At 38.3% G+C, this 15,263-nt stretch overlaps 1 protein-coding gene across 1 annotated transcript in view; it reads right to left on the reverse strand.

Moving 5' to 3' along the window:
- The window catches only part of pik3r5 (phosphoinositide-3-kinase, regulatory subunit 5), a 93,210-nt gene extending 78,446 nt beyond the window's left edge, over positions 1 to 14,764 (reverse strand). Inside the window, exon 1 of the mRNA XM_043714587.1 lies at positions 14,557 to 14,764. The gene's annotated coding sequence lies outside the window, so the exon portion shown is untranslated. The remainder of the gene's footprint in view (positions 1 to 14,556) is intronic.
- Between the last annotated feature and the right edge of the window lie 499 nt (positions 14,765 to 15,263).

The following is a 15,263-nucleotide window of genomic DNA, read 5'->3' on the forward strand; positions in this document are numbered from 1 at the left end:
CAATGTTTAGCAATCAATTGACTCATTGCAGATGTTGCTGACCATTACCACAATCGTGACATATTGGTTTGTTCTTTGTTTGGAGGATATGTAATAATTTCCTCAAAATGACTACAGTCTATTTCCTTCATGTGGTGTTTTATGTTAAACATCCAAAATTACAATGTGAGTTGCAACAGCAAAACAACATTGTTCATGATTAGCACCTGTCTAGTAAAGATAAGATGTAGCCCAATTGGCTTTTTAAAAGTTCATTTTAATTTATCTTTTGAACTTTCCTATCGAAAATTTTATCTTTTCTTATCCTGTCTGGTGACACCAATTTACTGTCAAGCAAATTATTTTTAGTCACGTACAAGTGGTGGCCATCATTGACAAGGCCAGCATTTATTGCTGGTCCCTAAAGAAGGTGGTGCTAGATGATTTTCTTGATGTAATGGAGTCCCTGTGCAGTCAAGGAGGTTGCTCCAGCATTTTGAGTCCTCAATAATGCAGAAATGATGATATCTTTCCAAGTCAGGTGAGTGCCTTGAAGGGAATTGTACAGTTGGTGGTGATCCCAAAGCTTTGCTGTACCTGATCCGTCTAAGAGTCCAAGCATGCAGTTTCAATGGTGCTGTCAAAGGAGCCTTGATGAGTTGCATGTTGATGGTGGAGAAAATACATGATAAGATGATGGATGGTACGCCAGTCTAGGAGGTGGCTTGAAACTGGGTGTTATCAAGATTCCCAATTGTTGATTGAACTGTATTCATTCAGGCAATTGGAAAGCAATCCATTGTACCTGCCCTGTAGATGCTGGACAGGCTTTAAGTAGTTAGGAGTTGAGCTATTCACCAAACAACATCTGACCTTTGATCTGCAATAAATCTGCTTCCCTTCACATCGAGGGAGAATGTGACTATTCGTAACGTTAACCATCCCTCGTAAAATTTAACTCAATGTTAATCAGCATGAAACTCATCTCTGAGCATGGGGTGCTGGAAAAGCACAACAGGTCAGGCAGCATCCAAGGAGCAGGAGAGCCAACATTTCAGGCATAAGCCGTTTATCAAGCTTTTCCTGATGAAGAGCTTCTGCTCGAAACATCAATTTGCCTGCTCCTCGGAAGCTCCCTGACCTGCTATGCATTTCCAGCACCATGCTGTTGACTCTGATCTCCAGCAACTGCAATCCTCACTTTCTCCTGAAACTCATTTCTGTGTGATGTCATACCTAGGACAAAGCAAGATAGCTATGCTTTGGTACGTGTCTCTGGCCACTGATGGCTCCAAAATGTTGATAATAGAGGTTTCAGCAATATTAGTGTTGTTATATTAAATGAAAGTGCGTAAATTCTCTTTTGTGGGAGATGCTCATTGTCTTGCAATTATGTGGCATGGATGTCATTGGTCAAAGTCTGAGTGTTGAGAAGGTATTGTTAATGCAGGCTTAGATTGTTTCAGTATCTGAGGAGTTGCAAATGTAACTAAATACTGTATGATCATCGACAAACAGTTGCGGATTTATGATGAAAGGGAAATAACTTATAAAGTGGTTGAAGGTAGCTGGGCCAAGGACAGTACCCTGAGAACTGCTGTTGGCCCCAACTATCTTCCTTTGTGCTGGGTATGAATCAGATAGTGATGAGTTTCACCTTAATTAACATTGATTTAACTTTTGCTAGGGATGCTTGACGCTATGATTAGTCAAATTCTACCTTGACATGAGGGAAACAGATTCATTGTAACTAAAGGTAGTAAGAGATATTGGAAAATGTGAGCATATGGAGTTAGATCACAAATCGCATGATTTAATTGATTGAGTGGATAGTAAATGGTCAGGGTGGATTTGTCTGGCTTCTGTGCGTTCTGCACTGAATCAGCTTGCCTAGAGGAATGGCTGAGTTTGGAAGAAAGGTCTTTAGCACCACTGCTGGAATTCTGTCAGACCTTGCAGGCTTTGCTACATCCAGTGCACTCAGACACTTCTGAATATTCTTAGGGTGGACTTCAATTTTGAAAAAGGGAATCTATTTCAAGCCTTGCAGATTTACCTGGATGTTCAGTGTAGATATTGATGACTTTTATCGAACAAGACTTTCTAGAAATCACATCATTAAAGATAATTGCTCTGATTACTGTATACCTCACTGGAGCTATTTTGAATAGTGACTAACTTGGAGACACTCTTATTTTATTTGATTCAGTTAGTGGAAAGCCTGCTAAGAACTAACTCAATTGGAGGAAATATAACAAAGAGCTGCAGATGTTGGAGATTTGAAACAAAACCAGAAATTGTTGGAGAAACTCAGCAAGCCTGGCAGCATCAATGGGAAGAAAGTAGAATTGATGATTCATGTTTGGTGACCTGCTGAGTTTCTCCAGAAATTTCTAGGGTTTTTTTTAATTGAAGGAAAGCTGGCTAAGAACAGGCTACCATAATCGGGTTCAAGGTGAAGCTTATTTATTCTTTTGACAGAATATTTGAAAGAAAATTTCAAGTTGCATTTCCTGAGCAAACTGTCTGCAAGATTTCAGAGACAACCATACATGCTTTGTTACTTGACCTCATGTGCCAGTATATCAGAGCTACGGATTTGGAGTAGTCTACACTTTATCCATGGGTCTTAAAGAAAATCCATTCGCCAAACCGTGGAACTGGAATGTCGGTGCTTTCCTTCAGCCTTGGTTATAACCAAAGCAATTGGAGTCAATCAAATTAGCTGAAGGCTGACATCCATGAGGGGGACTTCAGAAAGAGGTAGAGATTAATCACCCATTTAGCATCTCTGGCTGAAGACGTTGCATATGCTTCAACCTTGCCTTTTGTGCCAATGCCCAGAAGCCTCCTTTCCACAATGATGAGGATGTGTAGGCTCCTCTGCAGATTAGTTGTGTACTGTTCATGTACATACATGACTGAACATTGCTTGCCTGCAGAGCTTTGATACCGATCCACGGTCGAGAAAATAGTTCATTCATGACTCAGTCAATTTGATCAGCTATTACCGAGCTATTGAATCATTCCTGTGCTGCACCACATCATGTGACAGGATGTGGGGAAGGATTTAAAGGATTAAGATGCTCACTTCCTCATTGGTTCACTTCAACATTTTTAGCAACAGCTTGCATCTTCTTCACCTTTTCATATACTTGTAAAAATTCTTGCTGTTTTTATATTTCTGGCTAGCTTCTGATACTCTCTCATATTCCCTATTTATTCTCCTAATTAACCTTTTAGTCATTCTTTGCTCAGAAGGAAGAAATAAGTTAAGAAAAAAACTTAGAATATTTGAAAATCAATGTATTGGTCATACTGGACTTACATTTTGAAAGATACAAGGCTGGTCAGATGTCTCATTTGACAATTTTCCTTCTAAGTGCCATTTTATAGTTTGTCCACTCACCTTTGTGGAATGATATGCTTTTTCCTTCAGTTTGATGTTTTCCCTAACTTCTTTAGTTAATCATGGATGGTGGATCATTCCCTTATAATTTTTTTCTTTATAATCACAGTGAAGTGTATAAATGCAAGATGAAAATTACAAAGGGCTAAGATGAATTAAGTGTAGTAATTGTAATGAGGTCACCCAAATAGACGTCATAGAATATGAGAGCTGATTAACAGCCCCAACCAGGGAGCCCTGGCAGTAAAGCACAATCTTACATCATGCTGTTGTTTAAGAAGTTTGACTTGTTCGATCCTGCCGTCAAAGATGTAGCAAGAGTGTGTTAAGTTTTCTGGTCAAATGCTATTGGGGCAGACGAAAAGCAACAGGTAATTCTCCTGACAGCTTGTGGACGACAGCTTTTTCAGTTATTAGGAGCCTAACGTTCCTGAGACACCCCATACTAAAACCTTTCAAGAGTTGATGGATTTCGTCAAGGAATATTATGACCCTAATCTGCCTATAATTCTGACATGCTATTCAAAAGCCCACCTACAACTGGTTTGGAAAACTTAATTTGCCATGCAATATCCAAAGCAGAATCAATAAAAATAAGTGTCTGGTTAAATGGTCACTTGGTTTGAATGGAGGTCAGTATTGGTGCTGCTGTTTCAGTGATGGCAGGACCAATTTTTAACAAAATTTTCACTTACCTCCAACCCTTAAGCTTGTGCAAGACCTTGGCTAGGCTAAGAACCTAAACTGGGGAACACCTACAGATTAACGGTATAAATTCAGTTAGAGTCTCATATGAGAAGCTGCTGGTTCAATTATCAGTGCTTGTGATAAAAGGCTCGGGCCCAAGTTTGATTGGGTGAAATTGATTGTGAGAGATTCACCTTGATTGGCTCAACATTTTTCAATTAGAAAATGGCTACCTAAGTGCAATTCTAATTAAATACCTGTAAGTACAGAGGGTAGCGGTGGAAGGGTATTTTTCAGGCTGATGATCGGTGACTAGTGGTGTTCTGCAGAGATCTGTACTGGGACCTCTGCTGTTTGTGATGCATATAAATGACTTCGGTGAAAATGAAGATGAGTAGGTTAGTAAATTTTGCAGATACAAAGATTGTGAAGTTGTGGAGAGTGTAGATGGTTGTAAAAGGATACAACAGGATAAAGATATGGTTGCAGATATGGGTGGAGAAATGGCAGCTGGAGTTTAGTCTGGCTAGGTGTGAGGTGATGCATTTTGGGAAATCAAATGTAAAGAAAAGTACACAGTTAATGGCAGGACCCTGAACAGCATTAACGCACAGAGGGATCTTAAGGTGCAAGTCACCGAAGGGTCTGTTTCCATACCGTACATCTCTATGACTCTATGACTCTAAGTCCATAGCGCCTTGAATTTGGGCATGCAAGTAGATAAGGTGGTGAAGAATGTGTATGGCATGCATGCTTTTATTGATTAAGTCACTGAATACAAAAGTCAGGATGCTATGTTCCAAATTTATAAGACATTAGTTAGACCATATTTCGAATATTGTATTCAATTCTGGTTGCCAGATTACAGGAAGGATGTGGAGGCTGTGGAGAGGGTACAGAAGAGGTTTACTAGGATACTACCTGGATTAGACAGTATGAACTGTAAGGAGAGGCTAGGAAAACTTGAGAGAAATACTCTGAGAGCTTACTCTGAAGAGGCAGTACTAAAATCATGTGTGAATAAAGGGTGACTTGATGATTGGATACCAGCCTCTGTGGAGTTATTTCAATAACCAAGTTGTCAAATCTTTGGTAACAGAATTACACTGTGTGGAAGCTTGAGATCATTGGCTTAATATGAAAGAAAAACAAATCACAACATACTCTTAAAGGTGAGGCATCAGAAACAGTAAGGAACAAAAAGATTTAGATGTCCATGTACACAAATCATTAAAAACTCGTACACATGTACAAAATATAAACAAAATGTAATGTTGAAAATTTGGCTGTATTCCAATCTCATTGAGGAAAAACAAGTGAAGGAACGTGTAATTCATTTACATAGAGTTCAATGGTCAGACCCCATTTGAAGTACTGCACATAGATTTGGGCACATTTTTCAGAAATGGTATACCAGTATTCACAAAGATTAACCAAAATAATACCAAGACAAGCCACTTTCTCTGAACAAAATGTTAAACAGAATGAAAGGTAACTGAGAGATAAGTTTACAATTCAAACGATGTGCAAGAAGATTTGCATTTCACTGGTTGCGTTGGCAGTAAAAATTCTCATCAGCAATGTTCATACATAAATATTCTAAGTATCCATTTCAAACATATCTTATAAAATGTTTATAATTGTTCCTCCTGAACTCCTTCTCATGGAGGTCAGACTTTAGCTTATTTGATTAACTTCAATTGATATGGTTAGAACCAAGGTTAAAGGAAAGCACTCCACTGGTCACAACATAACAGAAAAATTGTTTTTTACAAAGATGTGCAATTATACACCTTATCTACATTAGGTTTTAAAAAGAATCCAGCAACCATATTTCTTAATAAACAGTATTAAAATTATAAATGTTATTCAATCATACATTCAAGACTATGGGCCTAGTGTGGGAATATGGGTCTTGTGCATAGTACAGACTCAATGGGTTGAAGGGTCTCTTCTGTACTGCATGATTCTATGATGTGTTAATCTAATTTCATTAAGTCTGAAGGAACATTTTGCTATGGAGCAACAGCCTATGTTTAAATATGTGTGAAAGATGCTTTGATATGATGATGCAGTTGTACAATTTGAAGGTATAATCAAGTAATATGATAATAATCTGTAAAAATACTTTAAATTATATATTCAAACCACATTCTTACACTGACTTATCCTGTTAGCGCAGTCAAAGAATGCAATTTTACTGCAAATTAATTCAAATTTTCACAAATATAGCCCTGTATTTCATTTATTTTTATTGGATCTCCCTACATAATTGTGGAATATTTTATGGAGGACGGTGATTTGTTTCATAGATTATTCTTTGAAATAAGTCAATTCTGTTGTTAAGATTCTGGTGTAACATCACTCAATATGTTTTAAGGTTATTGTTGCAGCATAAGCAACAGAAACGAGAAAGAAATATCATGATGTCTGAAAAGAAAAGAAAGTTGGAGTAAATAGCAGATTACAAGCAGATCCTCAAACATTGAGGTTTAACTGAGGGTGGTCTCGATGCTATAACGATAGAGTAAATACAGACTGAATCCAGGGCAGAGCTTGAACTGACATTAGAATGGAGTGGAGTCACATTTACTCCCTGATGAAAATCATCATTGTTTTGTAGTAATTATTCGATTTGCACTCAATGTCAATGCAATATCATATGAATCCATTTTGCCCTCTACCTTTATTATTAATGGTTGGTTTTCTAGGCTAGCAAATCATTTAATTTACTCTGTCTTTTCCAATTTGAATACAAAATAATGGTGTTATGTCACATAGTCTGCACTAATAAAGGCCTGCAAGAGAATGGAAGCAAAGTGGAGGTTGATCAAATAGTTTTTTGGGGGGTGGGGGTTGCATGTGGAAGTAGTTCCAACACCATCTTGTCATTGGCATAGATTCTAGCCTCTGGCAAACTAGGGTGCAGGCTTCCATGAAGCTGAAAGCAGATTTGAGTAATTGTAACCCCAACTAGGGGCTATTGGGAAAGGCCACAGGCACTTGGTCAATGGCAAGATAGCCCCTGCCATAGTGGAAGACAATGTGCTTCATGGAGACTACCTCCTTATGGCAGGCCATGTGGGAATTGGAGGCACAGACACTATGTCTGTCTTTTCTCAGATGGGTTTCTACTCTTGGCACAACACATTAAACATGACATCCTCTGATGACATCCTCCAATAGTGTGCTGCAGTTTCCCTCTTCATCCTCCTCAATCTTTCATATGGATTATTCCCCTTACATGTTTTTCACTTATTGTTCAACTCAATCAAATTGCCCTCATATGGTATCCATCATATGTATCCAATCATTTCTTAAAGATTCTATCCAACTAATTTATCATCTTCAGGCTGGTATTTCATCCATTGTGTGCGATATGTTCAATTCACCCCAAATTCCACCAATCATATTTTATTCCACCTGAACAAACTCATTCTTGCACTGCAAACCCTCCCTCACCCCTCCTCCCAACAGGACTCATTTACTTTGGTTCTCAATCATTCAGTTTAAAATTCTCATCGTCATCTTTCAATGTTTTTATAGCCTTGTCCTTACCCTCTTGGTGAGCAACGACACGTAGCCCACTCACCAAAACACTCCATTTTTCTGACTATACCTTCATTTACCCTTCCTTTCAGTCCAATGTAAGTGGCAATAATTTCAGCTGCCAACACACCCTGCAATTGCCTTGCTAACTCTTATTTCCCTACTCTCATTTAAACCCTATTCAAAATTCACTTTGAAGATTAAAGATTTGTTGATAACTCTCGCTGGCTAACTATGTTTTTGTGAAACACCTTTGCACCTTTTTCTCCATGAGAAGTGTGTAACAGAACTCTGTCCTACAGATGATGATTAACATGAACACCCCTCCTGGTGGTGTAACATATGAAAACATCCAAATCAACATTACTTGTTGAAGTAAAATAACAAAAAGGAATCCGCTATAATACATGTTTTGTATACACATCTACTTCTGCTTTTGTATACTGCAGAGCCTGTTGAGTGCTCCTGCTTGATGGAAAGAAGAAGTGTCCTTTGTTCCATGAGGAAGTTATGAAGAAACTTCCTTTTTCATGGATATAATATGTTCTAAGAACTGTGCACTTTTGTTATTTGGATTGTGTAGTTTCCTATCCAAAATTGCAATTCGGTTTAATATGCACTGCTTTGATGTGAAATTGCGAAGTTGGATTGAAATTAGATAATCCCAATTAATCAAACTGCAGAAGTTAACTTTGCAGAAATACTGATAAATGCTGATCACACCTAGCACCTAGATAATAATGTTTGGTGTTTCTATCCCAATTTGGTGCATATCTCATTTATATGGCATGTCACAACTGACATTATGGTCCTAAATCTAGGTCTACATAAATGTCCATTCGCCATCTTGAAATATGCAAGAATCACCCTGTATCTGAATGGACAAAAACCATCTCCTCACTCACAAATGGTAATATTCAAGGGAAATACAAAGCAACTGTATTAAAGTCACACTGAAGCTTTTCCAGGAACATGGCAGCATTGACACTAATGGCTGGGAGGAGCTTGCTGCAACTTGTCCATCAGGCTGCACCATGCTTTGAGTCATAATATTTTAATGATGAGGCAGAACAGTGGTAGCGAAGGAAAGAAAGGAAATAAATCTAGCGGTTTGGATCCCACTATGTCATGGGATGTTCTGGCCAATGCACCCAATGATCTGTGGTTCAAGAATTAACTTAATAGTCACATGAAGACCTATGACAGTAAGCTGTAACCCTGAGTTCACCTCATTCTTGAATGACAACAATGAGCATTTGCCACTACTTACCTTCCTCCAGCATTAGTAAGAACCAGCACACATAAATTCATCCACAAAGTTAGTTACTGAACTGTGAGGAAGACCATTGGCTGAAGTACAGGACAAGTTTGAGGAAGAGAAAGCGCTCATGAAAATGGAAGAAATGTAACTTGCTGAAAAAGTTTTTACATTTGGGAAAGTAGATGAATAGTTGCCAATATCCTAATCATGTTCCCTCTGAATACCACACCTTGGAAGCTAAATGCAACAAACTTGTACCTTGTAAGGCAACATTATTAAATTGTCTCAAGTGCAAACAGACCTCCTTTGGCAACACTGTCCAGACCAACAAGTTTCTTCCTCATCTGGGAGGGCTGGTAAAAAAATCTCCTTTTGTTACAGAACCCAAGAACTTGAACCACACAGTACCTGCTCAACAAACACAATTTGTTAGTTCAGAATCAATTATTCAGTGTTCCATACATCCTGTACACAAAGGGGCACCTAAAAAGGCATTCAGAACTCATACTTATGCAGGACTGACTGGTCAAGATCATAGACCACTATGGAGAGCACTGTTATTTCAGAAACCAGTGCAGCAGAACTTACCTTGGCTGAGGTCCTACAACCCAGAATAAATCTCCCTATGCCTGTTTTGACTACACCTTGGACTGTAACTTTCCAATTTGTCTTGGCTGGATTCTCCTTGTTGGTGAACCAAATCTAGCAGCAATTTTCCAAACAATTTCATAATCTGTTTGCAAACAGACATTGAAGGGATGTTCAACATCAGTATAAAGGCAAGATGTAATACAGAAGATCACATTCTCTTTCGGGATAAAATCAAGCACTGGGAGAATGGCAGTAGACAAATCTCTTGCAGAGAGCTAGCATGGACATGATGGGCTAAATAGCCTCTTTTCAGTATTGTAACTATTCTAGAAATCTGTAATTCAGCCACCTACTCAAATAACTACCAAAGTATTTTATGCATATAGGTCTGAGCAGCCACTGTCTGAATATCCACGGTACCTTTTGCTTTCAGATGGAGCAACAGGTTTTTCAGACTTGAAAGAGGAGAGCCACTTGCAGGGAGCCTACTCATAATCATGGGGTCAACAGGTTAAAATGGAGCTATCTGAACTCAGTGAGGATGATGAAAGAGGAACTGGAGATTTTCTCAATGTGCAACATTACAATATACAATAGCAGGCCCTGCAGCTCTCAAACCCAGCTGTCACTGCTTTGCCTGTGGTAAATTCAATAACCACTGCTCTGGATTTCTATCCATCATGGATATTTCAGTTTGAAGCTGGAAGCATTTGGAAAATTAAACAAGCTAGTGTTCACTAATATCAACCATGTCTCAGATACCCTACATTCCAAAGGATTTTTTGTGTTCTCCATGGACCCCAGGAGTTAATAACAAAAGACTTATCACCTTTGTCACCACAAAGGGTTTTACGCTATGGTGTCTAGCTGTTCTGTGACCATTGGCAATACTTTCCAGGCAAGTGCTACAACACCCATATCTTGTCGCAGTTTAGCATTATTTTTGATAAAGATACAAAGGCTGGCTGGTCACAGCATTAACTGTTGTACAATGGGTATAACCACAGGTGAAGAGGTCTTTCTATGACACAATGATACAATCTGATGTTGGAAGCTAAAGCTGTAAACGTGGAGCAGGCATATTTAAAACCTATTGTTCATCACTTTCCTGTAAACATGGAAACTAATGCACCATCTCTGCAAAATTCTACATTATAATGTATATATTATACCCCAATGACTGTCTGCTTTTCTGAATTCATACCTAATATAGGTATAGTTTGTGAACATGAAATTGAAAGGACAAATAGAATCATACAGTCAAACAGCATGGAAGCAGGCCCTTTGGTCCAACCAGTCCACGCTGACCATGTTCCTAAACTAAACTAGTCCCACCTAATTGCACTTTACCCATATTCCCCCCAAACCTTTCCAGTTCATGTGCATATCCAAATACCTTTTAAACATTGTAACTGTACCTGTATCCCCCACTTTCTCTGACAGTTCATTCTCACACCAACCACCCTCTGTGTAAAAAAAAAGTTGCCCTTCATTTCTTTTTTAAAACTTTCTTCTCTCACCTTAAAATATGCCCCCTAGTTTTGAACTCCCCCATCCTAGGGAAAAGAATCTTGTTATTCACCTTACTCATGGCCTTCGTGAGTTTACAAACCCCTCAGGTCACCCTCAACTTTCTATGTTCCAGTGAAAAAAGTTACAGTCTTTCCAGTTTATTTTCATATCTCAAACCATTCATTCCTGGCAACATCCTGGTAAATATTTTCTGAACCCTCTCCAGTTTAATAATGTCCTTCCTGTAACAGGGTGACCAGAACAGTGACCAGACACAGTACTCCAATTGACAGTTTTTAATTTTGTATGAAAAGACAAAATGGAAGGCTGTGCATCAGCACCCATTTTACATCTCTCAGATTATTTCCATTGACTTCAACTTGATTTTCATATCACATTTACCTAACTCTGCCACTTCAATATTAGTCATCTACAAGTAACTTCAGCATCAGGTTGGAAGGCTGCCAGTGCATACATCACAGCGCAGACAGAAGTGTCTTGTGGCAGAAAGGTAGTGTCCCAATGTCTGAACAAGAAGAACAAAGAGAACAAAGAAAATTACAGCACAGGAACAGGCCCTCCAGCCCTCCAAACTGACACCGATCCAGATCCTCTATCTAAACCTGTCACCTATTTTCTAAGGTTTGGGTTCAAGTTCTACCCGCCCAGAGGTGTGTGATAACATGTTTAAACAGATTGGTAAACCTCATGATCACATACTGAGTGGCCTCAGCTGCAAACTCACTATCCTGATGTATTCTGGCAGCGGAGAAGGCACGCTATCAATAGAAGACAGCCATTCACATGATCACACTCACGCTAACTGAATTCCCAAAGCTTTAGAGATAAGTAAAACATTAGATGTCTGTGTTGTGATTGACAGTAGAGGATAAGTAGAGCCCAAAGCCCAGTTGGCACAAACTTAGTCAACAAAGATATTAATGCTAGTGCCATAAAATTCTTCTGTCAGAACATTAAAAATCTATTGCTACATTGAAAGAAAATTAAGAAATGTAGGCTCATGTTTATACAGGGCTTCTCATGATCACAGACAATGAAATACTTTGGAAGTGTAATCACTGTTACAATATGGGAAGTGTTGAGAGTCAATTTGCACGTATTAAGTTCTCACAAACAGGGATATCCCTGAAATATTATTTTAGTACTGTTTATTGAGGTAGCTAGAACACCAAGAATAACCTTCCTAATCTTCTTTGAAAGAGTGTCATGGAAAGATTAATGTCCATTTGAAAGAATGAATGGAATCTTGATTTAGCATCTTAGCCAAAGGATACCATCAACAAAATGACATCCTCCTCAGACGAGTACTAAGTTTTATACAGAAATCTGCTTAGTGGAATCTGAAATTTTGATTTTGAGGTGATGGCGCTACCAACAAACCATGGGCTGATGGAGATAGCATGCGTTTTCATGCAATTGCTTTTGCTTCCTATAACAACACATACATTTATTTTGATTTGACAAATAAACTGTTTCCACTTTAGTCACATAGTATAAGATCATATAAGAAACCAGATTATCATTAGCCACCACAGTGCACTGTAGAAATAAAACAAGGCGCCTCAGACATGTCTTTTGTTACATTCACATGAAACCTTAGCATCTGTTTACTTTATATGATGATTATCTAACTGATAGATCCAGTATCTTGATATATTAGTAACTTGTGCTTTGCACAATCAAAGTATATCTTCAGCAGCCTCTCCAAAGGCCTTTTCTTGGTCTAATTGAGTTCAATAATTTAGCTTTAACTATATACAATTCATCACTGAGAAAACTCTCTCTGATCTTGTGTTCAAAGAGTCACAGTCAGGGTCTCTTGAGAAACAGAATAGGAACAATTCTCAATAGCTTTCCAAATTATCTCAAGATTCAGCACCTGTGCAGAAATATGCCAATATTTCATGAAATAATTAACATGGACTTTAAAACAGCCCATATCCTCACTTTTTGAGTTAATGTTTAAAATAGATTCCTCTAGTGTTTGCTGGAAATATTGTTCCAATGAATGGGGTTGATACATCAATTATTGAAATATTGTTGTAATCTCTCCTGCTTATAATCATTGGCTTCTTTCACAAAATTATATTGGAAATAATTTACAATGAGGGATATGGTTATACAGCTGACCAAGCTTTCCAAACTAAACTAGTTTCATCTGCCTGCATTTCACCGATATCCTTCTAAACCTTTCCTATTCATATACCTGACCAAAAGTCTTTTAATTATTGTAACTGTACCTGTATCTACCACTTCCTCTGGTAGTTCATTCCATACAAAAACCATGCTGAGCATAAAAAGGTTACCCCTCAGGTCCCTTTTAAACTTGCTCCTCTCATTTTCAAATTATACCATCTAGTTTTGAACTCCTCAGGGCAACCAGAACTGTACACAATACACCAAAAGTGGCCTGTACATTCACAACATGACATTCCAACTAAACAGAACTATATATTGGACAGAAGAGAACATTCTTATTCTGTTTTCTAGTACAACAGCAGCATTTTCATCCCAAGATGAGGATTGTCAGTGTGGAGAATGACCTCTTGAGACTCTATGCAACCAATCTTTAAATTAACTAATTACTGAACTGCTACAATATACACTGCGCAGAAATGTTGCCATTTCTGCTGATAACTCGATTGGTTGGTTGGCTAAATGGTAGTTCTGATGCAACACCAATAGGGTAGGTTGACTTCCCTCCATGCCCTCTCTCTCAGAGTAGAAGGTGATAGCAATACACCATGGACAAAAACAGCTCAGGGTGTAGCAGCTACAGACAATGAGACAAGGACCTGCCTTCGGGCAGAGCACATGTAATATACTCATCTAGGATGGGCACCCACTAATAGGTCATTATTTGTTTTTTATAATACGTGCAAGGTCCTTTCTGTTCATAACTAACAAATATTGTGTGTCAATTTGTGGTAATTCATGGGTTGCTTTGTGCTAGGAATTCATCGACTGATTGCTGCTGGAACAAACGCATCCTGACTGCAATGAAAACAAGAGCAGTTTCCAATACACCACTCCTGCATACCTAAATGTCTTAAATCGAGTTTTCTTCACATTTAGAATGATTGCAGGCAGAGAGACGATGTTCTTGTCCCTTCAGACCAAGCTGGATTAAAATATAGGACCTGATAGCGAAAGTAATACTAACCCAGCACACAACTTTCTCCACTTCATTGTCGGAGCCTATTCTCTATCGTCTAAAACTATGCTTCAATGTGACACATTAAACAAAAACATTCATATTTAATGGATTAAATTCAGGGAATTTTGAAATATTATTGTGTCTACAGTGCAATGCTTTTTCAGATTCTAACAATGTTTTTAGTTCAGTGGTGTATTTAGATGATGTTTTAATGATAATCACAGAAATAAGCAGGTGAATAGATGGATATTTATTGCAGCAGAATGCAACTGGTTGAACACATTTATGCAAGAACAGCACCCCTCCACCACCCCCCTTCACTACTCTCATTAATTTATCAGCATTCTGAACTGTGATAAGAAACTGAAGGAAAGAATATGTCAAAGTTACCTTTTCTTTTGAAAACATCAGGAGGTTTCCCATTCCCAGTCGGTGAGTTCCATCTAATGTTTTTCTTGACTGCAGCGTATAGTCAGACACTTGTAGAGACCCCAAGTGCTAGAGTTTAACCACATCCTTGATTAAGAAGATACTAAATTTTTTTAAAAAGTTGCTGGCAGAATTTGAAATCCAAGCTTTGTAAGTTTGTCTGATATGTACGCACTTAGAACAAACAGGAACTGAGAACATATATAGTCTCCTCAACAGGAAATAGAGGGTGGAGGCTGGAAATAACAGAGAAAAAGGAGTGGAGTTTGTAGTCCTGATCCAATCATGTTTTACTTACTTTTCATATGAATCAATTTTTGCAATGAGTGTTTTAGTTTGCATGTTGTAGTGGAGTGCAAGATAATCAAAGGCTGTTATATAGTAAAATGAAACCTGTGCTTGAAAAATTTTCATTATATTTTGAATGTACCTCAACATTATATTCAAAACAAGTTCACAACAAGTTTTTACTAACCAAGCCTTAAAAAAGGCACTTTTAGGAACTTCCAAATCTGGTGGCAACAAAGATGATCCAATAAAAGGGTCCTCACCCAGGATCACATACCTAGCATCAATATGCTAATCACTCAAAATCAAAACCACTGGCCAGGAGATTTCTGTGACCTCCACTAGGTCCCTGAAACAACTTCTCCAATTAGAGCTTGGCG

Source organism: Chiloscyllium plagiosum, chromosome 24 (assembly GCF_004010195.1).
Source record: "Chiloscyllium plagiosum isolate BGI_BamShark_2017 chromosome 24, ASM401019v2, whole genome shotgun sequence".
Taxonomy (NCBI): domain Eukaryota; kingdom Metazoa; phylum Chordata; class Chondrichthyes; order Orectolobiformes; family Hemiscylliidae; genus Chiloscyllium; species Chiloscyllium plagiosum.